Source organism: Lonchura striata, chromosome 12, assembly GCF_046129695.1.
Source record: "Lonchura striata isolate bLonStr1 chromosome 12, bLonStr1.mat, whole genome shotgun sequence".
NCBI lineage: Eukaryota > Metazoa > Chordata > Aves > Passeriformes > Estrildidae > Lonchura > Lonchura striata.
Window position 1 is genome coordinate 4,101,695 of NC_134614.1, and position 18,993 is coordinate 4,120,687.

An 18,993-nucleotide genomic window follows, 5' to 3' on the forward strand; every position below is an offset into this window, starting at 1 on the left:
CCAGCTCTGGGCCCTGCTGTGCACGAGGGTCCCTGTGTGCCACTGGCAGCTGGGGCCTCAGCCACTGCTCTCTCCACAGGCACCACCTTGGGGAAAAGCTGAAAGCTGGTGGCTGGTACCGAGACCTCTGCAGCTGGAGAAGCAAGAGCAGTAGCCTTGATTTTGATTCCTTTTTAATTGATCCTTCAAGCCGTGGATGCCCACGGTGTGGGCAGGCTGGACCCAGGCAGGGGCGGCTGTGACCAGCAGCGGGGCCCCGAGGGGCTGGGGTTGCCCATGGCACAGGCAGCAGCATGGGGCTCCTGAGAGAATGCAACCCCATTTTTTCTTTGTTTTTCATTTTTAGAAATTAGACATTTTTAGAAATATTTTAAATCATATTTTCTGTAGAGAGACATTCCCAAATAGCTTTTGCAATTGCTATAGTAGTTAAGGATTTTACAAGGTAGTTTTAGAATCCTGGAAAAGAGATCCCATTTTGTCTTAGCTTTTCATTTTTAGACATATTTAGAAATATTGTTTGAAGAGAGAAAACCCCAAATGTTTCTTCCCTTTTTCCACAATACCTCCATATTTTTGAAAGTAGTTTTACAGTTCTGGTACTTTTGTTGCACTTAATGCAATAAAAAATAAATTGCATTTAATTGGTAATCTTTACTGTGGGCAGAACTAAGGCACCTGAAGACACCGAGCCTGCTTCAGAGGCTCTTTTCCCACCGGAGCCTTGTGCCTAATCACAACAACTAACAGCAGCTCACTCCAAGGGCTTCCTTAAGCAGACTGGGGCAAGCACTGATCTCTGCTCTCTGGCCAGGGACAGCACGCAGGGAACAGGTGGAGCTGTGCCAGGGCAGGCTCAGGCTGGAGATCAGGAAAAAGTCCTTCCCTTCTTCCCCAGAGGGTGCTGGCAGTGCCCAGGGAATGGGCACGGCCCCGAGGCTGCCAGAGCTGCAGGAACAACACTGCCAGGGATGTCCAGGGTGGGATTGTTGGGGTGTCTGTGCAGCGCCAGGGCTGGACTGGGTGATCCTTGGGGGTCCCTTCAGCTCAGGATATTCTGGGATTCTGTGAATATAATTTTTATCTAAGTCACGTATCTAAAGTTCACCAATATCAAACATTCCACAGTTAAACCCAGAACTGGGGCCTAGGGTAATTTCCAGATGTACAAGCAGGCTGCCTTTCCCTGCCCTCCTCTCTTAAGGAGGGGAACTTCACTGTCCAGTGCTTCCTGCACCACCTGCTTCTGTGATTCACTGCTGGGACCGGATTCCTTTTGGGAAACACGACTTTGAAAACACCTGATGTATTTCCACCCTGCTTTTACTGTGTTCCATGGAACAATAGCTTCTCTTATGCCAATTCTACTGCTTGATGAGTCACTGCATTGAAGGTGTTTTTACACTTGTACCCAGCTCTCCCAGCCCTGCAGGCTGGTCAGTCACTTGGGTCAAGGACACAAAGCACTTCAGGCCTTTTCTAAACAGCAACTGAAAGTCCGGATAAAAGGAGAGATTATTATGAAGCAGAGGGAGTGATTTCTGCCATCCCTGCTGAGCATATGAAGCTGTGATTTGCTAAGTCAGATCATGGAGTGAACACTAACAGGGTTCTGTGACCTTACAGTTCAGCACTGCTTTTTAACTTACACATAATTCTGACATTTTGCACTGTCACTGGAACCCTAAGTCTAAAAATCAGACAGAAGTGTGATCTGTAGCTTCTGCTTTCAGAAGCACATCCAGTAAAGCTGGAACTAAAATGAAATTGCTGTATCATGTTTTATGCCTAAATTACATTCTGCCTGAACTACATTCTGGTTTATGCCTAAACTACATTCTGCTCTCCCAGCACCCCCAAGACAGCTCTGAGCACATTGTTAATAATTTAATGAAATCATTGGAGAGTGGTAGCAACTACTGCCTACTTCTTCAATTATCTCAATTCATTGATCTCTTCCTGCTGAAGGAGGTGGAATCTCACACCAGAGATGAAAAAAAAAAAAAAAAAGAAAAGAAACAACAAAAATCTCCAAAATTACACAAAGTGTAATGTGACAAAGGTCACATTTTTTGTAGGACGGGAGGAATATGGAAACTGTAGCAATGGTGATGATAATCTGTGTAACACAGATTCTGAGAGCCCAGCCTGTCAGTGATGTCTTATGAAAGCAGCATGCCCAGAACTAAGGAGTCAGGCACCAAAAAAACCTCAGCAACAAAACCCCACAAAACTCTCCAGCTGACCTTTAAACATTTCCAGTAGAACAATATTTCTATAACACTTTCAAAATAATCCTTCAGTTCAGCTGCTTATTTGGAATCCTTCTGGCATTGCAAGGAGGATGTTTAGCCATCAATGTTTGTTGCGTATATACTTCTTTGTTCGGCAATTTCATTAATTTTCCTTCCATGCAAGAACCAGCTGGCAGAGAGAATGCACCAGCTGGGGTCAGATGCTCAGGACAACAGAGTTCTTTTTTCTTCACAAGAGCTCCTTCATTGTGCTATAACCAAAAGCTATTTATTTCTATTGGCCAGTCTTAACCCAGCATGAAATGAAATATTAATCTAGCAAATGAACAAACCAAATATCCACCAGGACATGGCCACAGCTTCAGATCCAAAGATAACTAGTCAGGCATGAGGAAAGAATGTTTGGAAAGATAAACATGCATAGGAGCAATGACAAAGTACAGTGGCCAAATCAGCTTTATTGGCTGTGTTTGGTGACTTGACCAACTGTGTGTGGCAGGAGAGTTCCGGAGCTGGTAAAGGCTGGATCATAATACTGAAACTCCAGGATTCTTAATGCTTCTAGGGAGGGCTTTGACCCAGCTTCCACTAAAGACAGGCTAATTGGCTTTTAGAGGAAAAGATAATTGAAAGCAGCCTCTTCTATTATTTTTACAAAAAAAAAAAAAAAAAAAAAAAAAAAAATTCACAAAAAGCACTTTTGGTGAGTTAGTATTTCAAATAAGCTTAGCCTGTTCAATGACCTGGTGCCTTCTTAGCAACATTTTAGGAGACTTTGTTTCTTTGTTATCTTTGTACATTTTGAAAAAAAATTCTTTTGGTGCCTCCTCTATTTATGACTCATTCATAATAACACAAGTGATTCATGCTGTCAAATTACAAGCTATTACTTTGGAAAATTTTTTTTCCCCTTCCTTTTGGATAAAATACAACCATTTTCACTATTTTGTTACTAAGGGCAGCTTCCTACTACTTAAGAGAGTCTCGGAACTTTATTTTTCAAGTAAAGCATATGCCACAAAAGACAAAATCATCTCCCACCTCATGTCTCTCTCACAGATGAATACATGGGAAATAGAACAATTATTTAAAACTGGTTCCAGAACTCCCAAGCTCGTTCACCAATAAACTGAATTTCAATCACCAGATTTTATCCAGACAATACTGCTTTTGTTTGATTTAAAGATGGTCACTGTATGCACATGCTGGCCTAAAATTATTTACTAGGGCTGCCCTTGGCACAGGCAGCCGCAGGTTCTCCATTGCAGGGATTTCCGGTCTGACTCTCCAGTGAAGTTTTGTGGTGCTTTCCCACCCAAAGTGTGAAAGGATGTCCCGAGGTGGCAATTGGCTTACTTGAAAATGAAATTTAAAAAATGAACAAAAGGTCACAAAAGAGACCTTGGCGTATCCAGAAGCACAACAGCTTTAAATAAATTTATTTATGCAAAATGCAAAAGTAAGGCCTGGGATAAAGCTTTGAACTGAGCAGAATGGGAACAGCACTTTAAAACACAACGTGGCAAGTAAGAAGTGAGAAGGGGAGAATGAATGTCTGGGTGAAGAACAAACATGTACACAATGCCTGCTCCGTGGAAAACAGCAACTGCAGCTCCCAGTCTGTCTGGGGATTCTGGCAAAGCACTGGGAGGGAGGCAGCACACACAGCACAGCACCACCAGGCTGTGCTGAGGGGTGAAGGTGGTAGAAATGGCAGGAAATAATTTATTAACACACACAGCTCTGGAGGAGGCCACCTGCAGAGGTGAACACAGCACCTGGGATAAAAACTGCTCTGCAGATGGAGAGGGCAAGAGGTGTGAGGAAAGATGTGCACAGCAGCTCACTGGTGGTACAGCTACAGCTCAGTGCAGTGGTGAGAAGTATGGCTCAAGGAGAAAAAATAGTTTCCCATTCTTGTTTTAATTTTGCAAGCTTCAGGAGAAGGTCCTGGGAAACTGTGTGCCAAATTTACACGGAGAAGTTGTCTCATTGAAGTCAACAGATGAAAAGTGAACCCAGCTTTGTTCAAACTGAAAATAAAGCAGATGTTTTTGAATGTTGCCAATAAAATAAATAAAAATTAGAATATTTAGTATCACCCAAAGACCTTATGTCAGAGAGTCATCACATGCTAAATGCCTTTTTATACAGCTTAGAAATTGATGCCTTTCCTACGAGAGCACAGGGGCTTTGCTGTGGAGAACACAGGCTGGAGTTTAAGGCCAGCTATAACCTTGAACTTGAAATTGATACAAAGAAACAGCTGAAAAGGAATGGTTTTAATCAAATCACCAATACTACACTAACTTAACACAGAATCATAAAGCTAAATACACAAACAATACCTCTAGTTGCCTTACCAGAAAAGAAAAAACTTAAAAAATAATAATTAACTGGAGAGCATATACCTTGCCCAAACACCATCTGTCTCCAGGGCTGCTCCAAGGAAAGTTCCTTGGGGAGGATTGCTGCAATCCCTGGGACACAGAGAGGAGACACAGCCTAACACAGCTGTGTCTCTAACTGGGGAAACTGGGATGGGGAAACTCCTCAAGCTTCTTGGGGAGCCTCTACTAAGAAATCACCAGGGGATGTTCACGAACGAACTGACATGTGCTCCTGAGTGCCAGAATCAACCACCAAACACAGAAGGCAAGAATGCCTTTATCTGCAGGCCAAGGCAGGGGTTAGCCAAGGCTGGACTCTCACCTGGACAACTTTAATCCTTCACATAAACTGCTAAAGGCAGCTAACAGGCTGCCAGGAAAACCTTCCCCTGAAGCAGCACACCATAATCTTGGCTGACCATCAGAAAGAGCTCTTTGCTGAAAGGTGTGTGCTGTGTTTCATTCATCATCTGCCTTGCTTTTGAAAGGGGGCAGATGGAGAAATAAAGATTGGGCTGTGTTTGGGATGTTTGATTAGGGAGCAGATTAGCTAGAAGACCAGTATTAACCCAGCCTTGCTGACCTTAATCTAATTGAGTAATTCCTTGGGACACACCTGTTGATCAGCTGTGGGCAGGCAAGGATTTTCTGGATGCAGGAGTCAGCCTGGCACAGCTCAGACATTTCAACTCAGATAAGGGCTGGACCTTGGAACAGACACACTGCCAGCAGCCCTTCTCCTTCTCAGGGAGAAAACAGGAACAAGCAGTAAGTGAACAGGGAGGGAAATCAGCATTAAATGCAAATCTCAGTTTATTAAATAATAATAAAAAAATCTTCACATTGGCAGCAACCTGCTGAGAAAAATTTATATCCCCAAATCCCCCCAGCCCCAGGAATGGCCCCACAGGTGAGGTGAGCTCCTCGAGCCAAAGCCTGGCTGTTGCTTGCAGGAGGTTGGCTCCTGAGCCATACCAGCTCCCTACTTCATACCTTTTTTTTCCTTAACAGGACACTGCAACTTTTCCTAAAGAAATGAAATAAACAGCAAGCATTTGCCAAAGTACTCCCATCACTTGGAGCAGTTTGTTTTTCAGAACATTCAGTGCCATATTGCTGAATGGGAAAGAGAAACAACAGGAGAGCAAAACCTCTCCTTTAATCATTTCTGAAGAGTTTATCACAGGAGCACTGAGATATTCACAGCCCACTGGTTTCTTGCTGAATTCAAGTGATTCAAGTGGAAAAAAGATCACATCTTTCTTTTAAAACCCAAATGAACAAAATGGTAAGTTTGAACAAACCTAGAAAATGAGCAGCTGCTTCTACAGTCATCACTGATTTCATCAGGAATTGAAGATGCTTTGTGAAAACTGGAAGAAATCTCTGACAACAAATGCTAGTGGAAGAATTGTCAAAGTATTTCAAAACATTACATTGCCAACAGAGAGAAAATTAAGATTGGAAAATTGTGATTGCAAAGACTGAGGGGCTGTAGGAAGTGAAGTTCAAATAACAGCCAATGCTAAATTCTAAACAGGCAAACTGCAAAAAATTCTTCGACAGCAACATGAAGGAATCCTTAAAAGCTTTATTAAATAATACAGATTTAAATAATATAGTCCAGTGCTAGACTCTGAACAACCGCACCACAAGAAAATTCAAAATAAAGAAGTCTAAAAAAGCTTTAATACAGATTCAACTGATTATCTACATCCAAACTGACCTTTTTTAGTAGTACTAGCAGTTAAGGCAGAATTTTTCCAAAATTAGCCAGTAAGTTAAACAAGACTCAATACAATTTCATGTAACAATCCTTTTGTTTATAACACTTTGTGAAACCAAAACTCCATGACATGCACTGGGTTTGCATTCCATTCATCTATTTGCCTGCATAGTTCTGCACACAAAGTATTTTGTTATTTCACTTTTGTTATGGTCCTTGGCAAAGTTCAGAGAGCCAGAATATTATTCACAGTTAAAACTGGGATGCCTGATATATGTAAACAAAACCCTTATCTGATAGCTGCAAAACCCTGCTCACAAAGAAAAGTGACTGGGATGTGATTATATCCTCAAAAGAAAGGATTCCTACCAGAAGAAGGGTGCACTTAAAAGGCACATGCTTTCACAGTCCCAGTTCAGAAAAGTGTTTACAGTACCAAGGAATACTGCAGTTGTACCCAAAGCAACTCACACTAAGTTCTGGTTTTCTTTTTTTTTATTCCTTTTCCAATCATTGTTGTAAAAAAACATTTTATTATTCACAGTTGTTCCAGCATTTCTCATGCTAAACCAGCATATTGTGCTGGTGAATCCCAGTGTAAGGCTAAACAAAGAACACTTATCAGTGCAATACAATCCTGAGTTTTTGGAACACAAAATAAAAAACAGATCTTCAAAATAAACAATCCTTCAACATTTTTGGTTCATATTTCACCTGTTTTTCTAATTTCCCCTTTTTAAAAAAAGTTCATTAGAAATAAATCTTATTTTTATAAAAAGTAAATAAAAAACTGTTATTGGTCTAACTTAGATATAACTTCTAGTTGCTTGAAGAATGCAAGAAAGCCAGACTAGCCTAAACATTGATTTTTGTGCAGGCAGCAAAAAACAAAAGATAGAACAAGCTTTTGAAAATTGAAGCACTGACATAAAAAACAAAAATAAACTCAGAGCCCTAAATAGTAAAAAAAGTAAATAAATTAAGGTCCTAGTAATATTCCAGAGCAAACCTGAATTACATCCCAACTGCTGAAGTTGCTGAGCTTGCTAAGGCGCTGAGCTTGCTAAGGCACTGAGCTGTACATTTGTTTTGATTTGCCACAAGGAGAAGCCGTGCTGCCCCTACTGAGAGGCGTAACCCGTGCTCCAGAGCCTGGCCGAGGGGCTGCTCTGCCTGCTGGAGGCCTGGGAGCTGAAGGAATGTGCAGGTGACCCGATGGAACCTGAAACAGGGGAAGGAGAAGACAACACTCAGGCTTGGGAATGAATGGTGGGAGAAGGAGCAAACAACTGCTCTTGAGCATCTGCTGGACACTGGCAATGAACCTGATGATCCATTCCAAGTGAAATCATCCCTTTAGCTCAGTGCCTCTTGGAAAGGTACCCTGCAAGTATCAGAATTTGTGGGTCTTCCCGTTCAGGACTTAAGTCTGAGGGGAGCACAGTACATTTCCCCTCAGCAAGTGACGCTCACTTGAATTTGTCTTATTTTACCTGAAGCATCACTTGTGTGTACAACCATGCCTGCAACTCACTGTAACTCCAACACATCTGTAAGAATGTGAATTATTTTTCATTGCCACTCTTGATTACAGACCTTCCTACATTCAATTCCAGAGCAATGGCCAGACTAATCAATTAATTCCCTTCTAACTGGGTGACAGCTGCTTACTGTTAGGTGTGTGCTGAAGACTTGTCCTTGGGTGGAATACTGGCTGATTGTGCTGTTCATTCGGTGAGAAAAATGCATGGTAGGCCACAAGACAATTGAAAAACAAACCAAAATAATTTTGCATGGCAATCATTCCTTTTTATCTTACAGCTAACGCACTGTAAGAAGCTATGGAGAAAAATTCTTGTGCAATCTTTCCTTCTCTTACCTATGATCATTACAGCTGTCCCTGCTAAGAGTGCAAAAAGCGTGAAGATCATCACCTGGTAAGACTCACCAAACCGCTGGAAGAGATTGGCTTCATCTGCAGAATTGATTAAGAGGAGGCAATATTGAGTTAAAAGGAGCATCTTCTCCAACCTGCTTTAAGAGTTAACCTCATAAACATCAGAGAAATTAAGGGTTCCTGCTGGCATACGGAGTGCAGATCTAAACTTACATCTCACGGGTGCAGTGGTTCTGTCAGTCAGATCACTGTCACTGGGATGGTGATGGACTGGTCTGTCATGGGACTGGAGACAGTCACACTGGTGGACAGGGAGCCCTGGCTGGGAACTCTGGGATCAGCCAGGCTCACAGTGTACACCACATCACTGGGCAGCCCATAGGACTTCTCCAGCACCTTCACGGCTGGGGACTCACATTTCACCTGCACAGGGAACATCCAACCTGGAACAGACTGCTGGCACAGCACAGCACAGCTCCCTCTTCCAGGCCAGCTGCCAGCAATGGGCGATTCCTCAGAAACACTGAGCAATTCACCCCTCCAGAGGAGTCAGGTGCACCCGTACAGTGACACCTGCAGCATTTCCCCCTGCCTATTGCCTCTCACCTGCCCCGTCCACAGGTCTGGGCTAACCCCACACAGCCAAAACCCACAGAGCCTCAATGGGCTGTGTGAGCTATGGGCAGTCAGTCACACACTTACTTGGGCAAGACTTCTCCACAGGGGTAAAGCAGGTTTTTGCTTCCTGACCCGTGAGCTGGCTCACACATGCCAGGCTGTATGCCCAGGTGAGCCTGCCACACCTGCACGAGCCCAAAACCCGAGGCCAGGCTGGGTGGGCCCCTGAGCAACCCAGTGAGTGAGTGGCATCCCATGGCAATGCATTGGAACAGGATGAGCTTCAGGGTCCTGCCAACCCAAAGCATTCTGGGATCCTGTGAAAAGTGAAAACTGAGGAATAATCAGCATTCCAAGATGAGCATTTCCAAATCATCTCAGGAATAAACCTTGACACAGTGAAGATGGCAGGGAGTGCCTCGCATTAGAAAGCTGCATGTGACAGCTCAGAATGCTCTCAGCTGTGCTGAGACACTCCCTGGGAATGCCCTCACCTCCAGGCTATCCAGGATTTCCCTGGCACCAAAGATTCTCAGCACGGAGCTGCCGTCCTGGTTGCTGAGCAGCATCTCAAGCATCAGTAATGTGTGATGTTTTCCTCCCTGCAGCTGGAAAGCAGCAGAGTAACTCCTCACCTGGATGTCAGGGTGGTTGTAGATGGAAAGCCCAGTGGGGCTCACTTTCACATCTTCCACAAGCACCAGTTCAATGGTGGCAGGCCCTGGGAGCACAGCCTCGTGCTGCAAGAACAATGGTAGCAGTTACAGAAAGAGGCACAACACTGTAGAGTCCTGTGTGTGCAGGGAGGATGTTTAAGGCAGGCAACCAAAGCTCAGAGCACAGGCTGAGGGATGAGATGCCCACAAGATCCAGAGGGCTCAGTCAGTCAGCACAGGGAAGGGCATCCTCAGGGCTGCTCTGTTCTGCACCCCTGGCCAAGGCAGAGGACCAGGGCCCAGCACTGCAGCATCAGTGAATGATGTCTGACAAGCACAGACAGGGTATTAACTCTGAGCCACGGCCCAAGTTCATACAGAATGATAAGGAACATGCACAAGGTGTTCTAGCTCTAACTCATCTTTTCATGCTTCTTAGCAGGCCACCAAAAGAAATTCTTCCTTAAATGTAAGTACATGAATACTGGAACAAATGCAGCTTTAATCACTCACTCATAACAACATTAGCTCAGAAAAGGAAAAGATTTCTAGAGGAAGTCAGTACTCTGTACCCATTTCACCTCATTAGTAGAATTATCTCCTTGATGTAGAAAGGATGTGATCTTTCCCTAATGGCATAATAGGGTGTTCCACTTAAACATGGAACAACAGTCAAGGCATCTTAATATCCCATCTACTAGATTTCTGTTTGTGTTTTTGGCTGCAAGAAAGGAGAATGGGCAGGTTTGAAAGCAGAGCAGAGCAGCCCATTGCTGATGTACTTGAAAAATGCACCCACGTCACCTCATTTAAAACAAACAACTCATTCATGAGCCCACAAAGTGCAGCAGGACTGGCATCTACAGAGCCCTCCTAAATTTAAACACAGAGAATAAAACTTAAGAATATGCCAGTGTTCTCTGAACTCAAGGCAAAGTTTACAGCAGTCTCTTTACTAATTATTTTGAAAAGTAAGAAAGAATATATAATACTGGCTTAACAAAGCAGAGCACAGTGAACTACAAAATGATTGTAGAACATCAAGTATCCATATTACAGCTCGATTTCTAAGAGAAAAAAAAAAAAACCACAACCAAATATCTCAAATAACTTCAGCAGCAAAGTAACTGTGTCTCTGCAGTAATTCTCATTAAGCCATAGTCAAATGCTTCAGGGGAAATACATCTGCACCATGCTTTCCCAACATGAGAAGAGTGGAAACCTCACAGAAAAGTCAAGAACCAAGTGGCAAAAAAGATCACTTCTCAAAGAATTTACTAAGCAGATGCCACACCTGGGCCAAGCTGAGAGGAACCTAGCCCACAGAATATTTCACATTACTGGTGCCCATCTGCTACCTGCTTTGAGTTAAATCCTGTAACCTCTCAGTGCATATTTAACTTTTTGCCTCAAGTATGTTTTCAAGGTACTGCATATAGTTCAAATCCACTTAAATCTTGCTAACAAGATTAAACAGAAATTCCAGTTAGGAAGCAGAATATTTTAAGAGTCAGTTATTGCACATGTCAGGTTATTCCACAGGCTGAAACCTGCCCTTATATTCAGCTTACAAAAGTGACATAAACAGAAAACTGCCAGCTATTTACACCTGCCCTCTTTGCTCATCATCATTACCTTTTACTGTCTTTCTTCCCTAGCTTGAGTATCAACACACTAAGTATTTCAGGGAATCGCTAATGACTTGTAAAATGAGAGCCTGGGCTTATGGCTGGCATCAGAAAAAAAAAAAAAACAGAGCATCAGTCAGAGCCCAGAATAACACATGGTCCATATGAGGAATCAGTCAGCTTTTGCTTTGCTCATGCAGAACTTTCCCACCCAGCTCTGCAGGGGCAATAATCCATTTGCTTTCCCCAGTGACAGCTGCATGAAGCACATGGCTGCTTTAGTGAAGGACAAGCAGCAGAGATTCATTAAAAAACCCTAAACTGAAACAAAACCAACTGAAACACTTCTCTGTAATGCCCTTGCTCAGATGGTTAAAACACTTCCAAGAATTTGGACAAATTTGATTTGGATAGCAGCACCTAGTGCAGAGGAAAGCAGGAAAACCATGAACCAGTATCAAACCTCTGCAGAATGAACCAGACTGCACCAGGGGGCTGCCTGATTTGTACAGTACTGTGTGTGGGGGAAATAAAGCCACCAGAACACTGAGCATTGACCACAGGGAAATGGCAAATCCCCCCAGGTACTGTTACCGGTGTTTGGGCTCTGGCTGCCTTCAGGTGGGGCTGCTGGAATCCAGTGGCAGTGGCAGAGATGGCAGCAGTTCCAAACTCACGGTCAGCTACCACAGTTTGTAAGCCTAGAATGCAGCAAAGATGAGAAATACATCCAGCTCCTCTAGGCTCATTCTCATCAGACAAGAACTTTCTCTCTCAAGACAGGTTCTAGACATTGGACTTGGTTCCTTTTCTCTCCTCTCTTTAATAGCACACACTAAAACATGCACACTGATGTTAAACTGAAGTATGACTGCAGATTACAGTAATTTCTTTAATCAAGATCAGACACTGCCAAACAGATTTAATCTGGACCTTTAAACAAAGAAATGCTCATTTCAGCCCACTCATACCATGCATTTTCTTCTGACCATTGCCCTCCTCCTTCAGAGTCGGCTCCATTGGCAGCTCCGCCTCAATACGAGCAATGGCCTTATTTGTGGATAACCACACAATACTAAGGGAGCTGAAGTTATCAAATTTCCTGCCTTGCTGGTCATAGGCAGCCAACTCCAGCACTGGATTGTGGTAATTGGAAACAGGAACCTGAAACAGAAGGAATAGTTTGAACTGAACCAATACAACAGGATTTTTTAATCATTTAAAAAAACATATGCTGAATTCCATGAGGTTTGTTACAACATCAACGCATAAGGAATGTTCATTAAAAGGAGCCATCAGTGCAAGGCATTCAGCTGTGCTCCAACAGCCCTGAGATTATCTCAGCTGGTCAGAGCATTGTGCTGCTTACACCAGGTAGGTTCAAGTCCTGTATGGGCCATTTAGAGTTGGACTCCATGATCCCTTTGGGTCCCTTCCAACTCAGAGCATTCTGTGAATCTCTGAACCCTAAAGGGGTTTTACTGGAACATGGCTTTGGGGTTTTTTAGCCAGTGAATTACCATAAGAAAAAAACAAATCCCCAAACCAACAACAACAAAATTGAACCACAGCTCAATGAAATTCTTTTTAAAATTCAAATAAATGATTACAAACACTGTTGTTTGTTAAAGCTCAAAATTCTGGTGTTGCAATTCTGGTGAAATACATTAGCAACAGCAGTGCACCAAGGTAAGCTGACACATAATGGAGCCAGAAAAGCAGGTGAGCTCTGAGGTGGCTAACAATACACAAAAGTCTCCATCTCCTCTTCTTATTACGTAGAAGCTCTTTAAAATGATTCATTTTAGGGAAGGAGGATGACTTTTACATTTGCCAGGGAATATTAACACAACCAAAGTGGCTTACTCAGCAGCCAACATGTGACAATAGCTGTTAGCAAGAAAAACAGAATAGCAAAGTTCCTTATGCCTGAGAATCGACACGTATCTCTTGTCCATTTACTGCAGGACTCCCCCAGCCTGCTCTGTGCAGGGCCCCCAAGGGCACAGTGTGGCCACAGCACCAGTTACTGCTCCTCTTGCAGCAGCTGCGATGTTTCACACATGGAGCTCCAAACACTGAGTTTTCTGCTCTAAGAACACCTTCTTCTCCTGACACTTCCCAGGCTTACCAGTTGCTTGCTCTGCTGGAGCAAAGGGCAGGAGAGAGCAAGCTGAGGGCTGCCATAAACAGGAATCAAAGCCAGCCGGGAAGGGAGAGCACAGATGAGCTTCACCACAGCAGGCTCAACCACTGGGAAAGGGTTGGTGACTGTGGGGCTGTTCCCAACTGTTAAGGCAATAACCTGAAAACAGCAAATGAGGAAAGAGTTTAGTTCAGGCACACTGTATTTCCACAGGTCTCAGTTACACTGTGATACCAGAATGAAAAGCAAAAATACAGTGCTTGGAGATTTACAGCACTATTAAGACACAGGAAGATGTAAAAGAGGGAGCACATCTCAAGAACAATTCTTTATCGCTATGAAAGTACTGTTCCTGGGAACTCTTTCCTCGGTGTTCATGTTCATTACTATCAAATTTGATTCAAACAACAAATCTCATGTAACTGAGAAAGGAAACAGCAGGTGTTCTTGCAGAGTGAGAACAGAACAGCCCAAAGGCAACATTTATAGCCACTTCAGTGTGTTTAAAAACATCTTATCTTTTATTTTACACTCCTTTTCTAGCCTTCAGCAAAGTGAAGTGGATCTAAAAGCAGAGAAGGCTGAGGCAGCTCTGGTCACCTGCCCCATGCCCCCACGCACTGGTGCTGGGCAGAGCCATGCAGGGGTGATGTGCTGGGGACAGCCAGCCTTGCACAGACCTGCACACCAACAGCAAGGCCTGTTCCTTTGGAATCTGCACTGACAGAAACAGCTCCACTTTGCAAAGTGAGGAAATCAGTGGAACTTGGCAGCCCAACCAAAATGCTTAAGCCTTGCAGAATTGCAGAAGAACACTATATTGAAGCTAAAAGCTCCATGGGCTGAGGGGGGTGAGTAAAGCAGGAGAAATCACTTCTGTATGTTGGAGAGAACAAAACCAAGTGGAAAATGAGCACAGCCACGCTCACCAAGGCTGCACAGAGAGTAGAGCAGTCAAGTCCTGGGGCTGCCATTTGTTAGAATAAACAGAATTACACTGGAAGGTAACACAGTTAAGAGGAGCAGGTAAGGCAGGGGAGTCAGCCTGCTCAGTAACCTTCTGCTCTGATCCTGTTCATGCAAACTGAACCTGCACTCATTAGGATGTTCAATGCATCCCACAACACAAGGCTTCCACAACTTGGGTTTATACTGCAATAAACCCATCATAAACCACTTTTTAATGTAATGCTGTGAAATGCTCACTCTAAAATCTGCATCAAAATGCATAAACAATGTACTTACCCAAGTTCTTTACTGGCTCATTATAAAAGCATCTAGCTACATAACAGGCATATGGCACCATAAATGTGTCTGGAGCCAGTTCTCAGCACCTGATGGAGGGCAACAGCAAGCCCTTCTGGCACTCACCTGCTCTCCCAGGCTCCTGCACAGCACCCTAACCCAGTGCTGGTTGCTGTTTCGAGGTGTGGCACGTTCAAGTAAAGAGGAGGCAATGCTTTCTGCATCCTCAGCAGCAACCTTCCTGAAGAACTTGGAAGGTTCTTGGACCCATGGCCTCAGTCCTCCTTCAAACAACACATCCTTGGAGGAACCCAAAGTCACTAAAGCAACTGATGGTGGATCGATAGCCTGTAAGCAATTAATTAATTGAAAATTAATCATCTATTTACACTGTTTGGTTGTGCTCTGCAAAATAAACCTCCTTCTGAATGGAACAGCTATACTTGGATAAGGCTGTGATTTCTCCCATGCAGTGGTTTGTCAGCACACTTAGCGAAAAACAGAGCTGCACTAAAATCCACAAGGATTCTGTCCAGCTGGATTAGATTCAAAGGAAGCAACAGATCCAAAGACAAGTTTTAGCTGCCTTTTAATCACATCTCTCTCATGAAGAATTACAGCAAAAGGGAGACCCTTAATATATTCTTCTGAGCACAGAGAGATAGTATTCTGCTATACTTTCAAAGAACTATTTAAAATGGATGAAATTACGTCAAATTGTACTTTCACTTGCCAGTGCTCTCTCCAGAACAATTCAGTGAATGTAGTTATTCTCCTACACAAGTTTTACTTCACACTTGTCTAACAAATTCTGCACTGATGTGCATCTCTGGGACAGCCTGTGCTGTTCACCACCACAGCAGTTAACCTGACATTTAGTGCACAAAAACCTTTCCAGTTTGTGTTTCACAACATCACATTACATTCATTATAAACACAAATCCGTAGTATTTGCACTAACATTTTTTCCATATTGAGGGAAAGCTATGGTGAAATACTCAGACTTCAGCCTGCAGTCAGTGCTAGGCATCTGCAGATGAGGCAACAAAGCAGCTTCTTCTGTATTTCCATCTGTTGACCCTGCACTCAGCTTCTTTCTTATTTTCTTCACTGAACCAGCCAGTGGTGGAATGTAAACCCACCCACCTCAGTTTTTCAAACCTATTCCTTGCATAACCTGCTCCCTGTCATGTAAAGGTGCTTCAGTGCTGGATCCTGGATCTCTCCAGGAGCAGAGGAAGCAGACTCACTCTCAGCGGGAGATAAGCAGCGATGGCGATGCTGGCACTGAGGCGCACGTCCCCCTGGGTGTACACAACCACCAGCCTGGTGTACCCTGAAATTCAGCCTTCAGTCTCACCCCACTGCAAAAATCAGCAGCTGGCTTAAGTCTTCCTGTCAGATAAATTAAAAATATACAAGAGCTTATTTGGAAAGAAATGCCCAGGCATGGTCATCAAATTCCACACAGCTGTTTGAAGGCAGCCTACCTGAAAGATGGAGAGAACTTTTTACAAGGACATGTAGGGACAGGACAAGGGAGAATGGCCTCAAACTGAAAGAGAAAAGGTTTAGACAGGATACTGGGAAAGAATTCTTGGCTGAGAGAGTGGTAGGGCTCTGGCACAGGGTGCCCAGTGAAGCTGTGGCTACCCCTGGATCCCTGAAAGTGCCCAAGGCCAGGCTGGGCAATGCTTGGAGCAGCCTGGGACAGGTGAAATGTGTCCTTGCCCATTGCAGAGGGTGGGACTGGAAGAACTTTTAAGTCTCTCCAACTCAAACCATTCTGCATAAGAAAGCAAATATATCCTCAAAATAAAACTATTCGGACCCCCTCCCCTCTGAGGTTGGCAGTTCTGTGGGGATACTGTACAGAACTATGAATCAGTGATTTAAGGGAGAAGTGTGACTTGGGAGAGGTGTGACCTGTCACCAATTTAACTTCCAAACCAGGGAGGGAGTTAAAGCACCTTCAAGTGGGCTGAACACGCCAGGGTTCTCCAGCTCCACCCCCAGCTCCAGCTGTGAGCAGTCGCTCAGGGGGACCAGCTCGCCCCTGTCCACGCTGGTCCGGCCACTGATCCTCAGGGGCAGCTCCAGCACCTGCCCCACGTGTGCCTCCACCTGCAGGAAGTGAACTCCATGGCGCTGGGCTCGCTCACGGACACCTGCCAGGGACGGAACAGGGACAGGCTGGGTCACTGCTCTGCTCAACGCCAGCCCAAGCCCACAGCAGCTTGGTGAGCTTCCCTTTTACTGCTGCTCCTGTCATTCTCTCCTCTGCTTTGCAGACTTTGAAGTTTGGACTGCTGTGTGCTATCTCCAGGGGCTATCATCACCAGCTGGGAGAGGTTTAGCATCCATTAAAGAACCTACCTCAGACCAGAGATTTCACAGCAATCACAGCTTTTATTTGCAGGATCTTAACTACTTAATCTTCTGCAACTGGCTTCAGGATACCAAACTATATGGGACAGAATTAAAGATGTAATCTGTGTGGATTAACTACTCCTAAAACTACTACTACTAAAAACTGACTCACTGAGGTCAGTAAACAGAACTCTGAAGAGCTGTTCACACAGAAGGCAGCTCCTAACACAGGAAAAAAAAGCATTCAAAAATAACCTATTCAGATTGTGAAATACACTGCTCTGAAAGCTCACATGGTCTGAAGGTTTCTTTCTGTCTTCAGACTTTGACTCATGTTTGAGGATAAGAAGTTTGAGCAGAAAAAATCTTCCTCCCTGTGTCTCCAGCTGGTAACTGTTGCACTGCTAAAAAACAGCATCTAAGGCTGTTCAGAGAATTATTTCAGAGTGAGTGTGTAAGCTAAATTCTGAACAGATTTTAATTCACGTCACACCCCTCCCTTTGGGCCACCACATGTACTGTTCCTGCATTCTCCTCGCTCCAAGCCACACACACTGACCACCATGACCTAAGAACAGGGGATGGTCTGAAGAGACACCAAAAAATCCCTCTTGGGAGCTATGTTTTTTATTGCCATTTTCTCCTAATTTTCCTAAAGTACTGTTTTTTCTTGGCCAGCTCGGGTATTTGCAGCCCGTCTGCAGCACAGTGCTCAGCTCAGGTTCTTCTCCAGACAGAAATTTCCTTGTACATCCTGGTAACAACTGTCACCCTTTGGTATCAAGGGAGAGCACCCACCTATCACCCTACAGAATGAATTTCTAGTTTGGCTTGTCTGCCTGGATGGCCAGGCCAGGAGTTAATTACCATTTCATTCTTGCACTTAAAACTTCCAGCAGGGAAAAAGGCTTGCCAAGGAAATCAGGAAGGGGCAAAAATGGGAGTCAGGTTAATGCACTGGACAGTGCTGGATTCCCTAAAGCACAAACTGAAAGGAATCACTTAACCTGCCACAGGGCAGGAAGTGGAAGGGGATTGCCTATGGCATTCTCAGTGCCTTTGCTGTTTCCAAAAGCCACATTCAAGAACAAGCACTGAACAATGAATCTCTTGCCTTCATTTCGCCATAAAGCAGCGGATTCCGCACGTCAAACGCCCGAATAATGCTGACCCCAGCATCACTCCCCGTGCTCATCACTCCTGTGACTGTCACTGTGGCTACTGCCTGGCTAGAAGAGGACCAGCTGAAATTGCCACTTCCACCCTGAGCCTGAAATACAGAGGGAAAAATCTTGCAAACATTTAATCAAGGACATGGTTTTCACATTCCACAGCTTTGGATATCTTGTGTGAAAACCAGGAATGCACTGAGAATAGGACATACAAATAAAATAACACCTCAGAACTTAAAAAGCAATAGAGAGATGAGAAGATTTCTACCTTTCATTTTAATTTTGGCTTCTTTCACACACCAAAACAAATGTCAAAAGTTCCATCAGAGTAAAACACAGGTGAACACTGGAGCTATTTTAAAATGTATATTGTTTTAATTTCTTTTACTTCCTCAGCATTTCCTTTAACCAATTTCATAATTAAAAATGAACAAGGTGATAAATCTTCTCTAGAGGGACAGTGTGGAAAACAAACAAGTCTAAATTATACAGGAGCTTAGCTAGTAATTTTTACCAGGGAAAGAGAAAAAAAAATAAAATTAAGAGGATGGTCATTTCCCATCTTCCCATCTTCCTTTCTCAGAGCACATGCACAATCTGATTACAGAAGGACACAGACAAATAAACAGGCAGAGATCTGTTACAGGAGATGCATGGGATGTGGTGCGAAAGGCTGAAAGAATCCAAGGGCTCAGCATATTTGTAAAGGTGTTTCAGTTGAAACAGGGGGATGAGCATAGTCTTAACGACTATGAAGTCTCAGGTCCCTGCCATAAACCCCAGACACGTCACTACGCTTTCTGTCTCTGACAGTCAGTATGCACTGAGGAGAGAGAGGAAGGGTAAAGCAGCTTCCCATGCAGCTTCACCATTAGCCAGAGCCTGGCAGG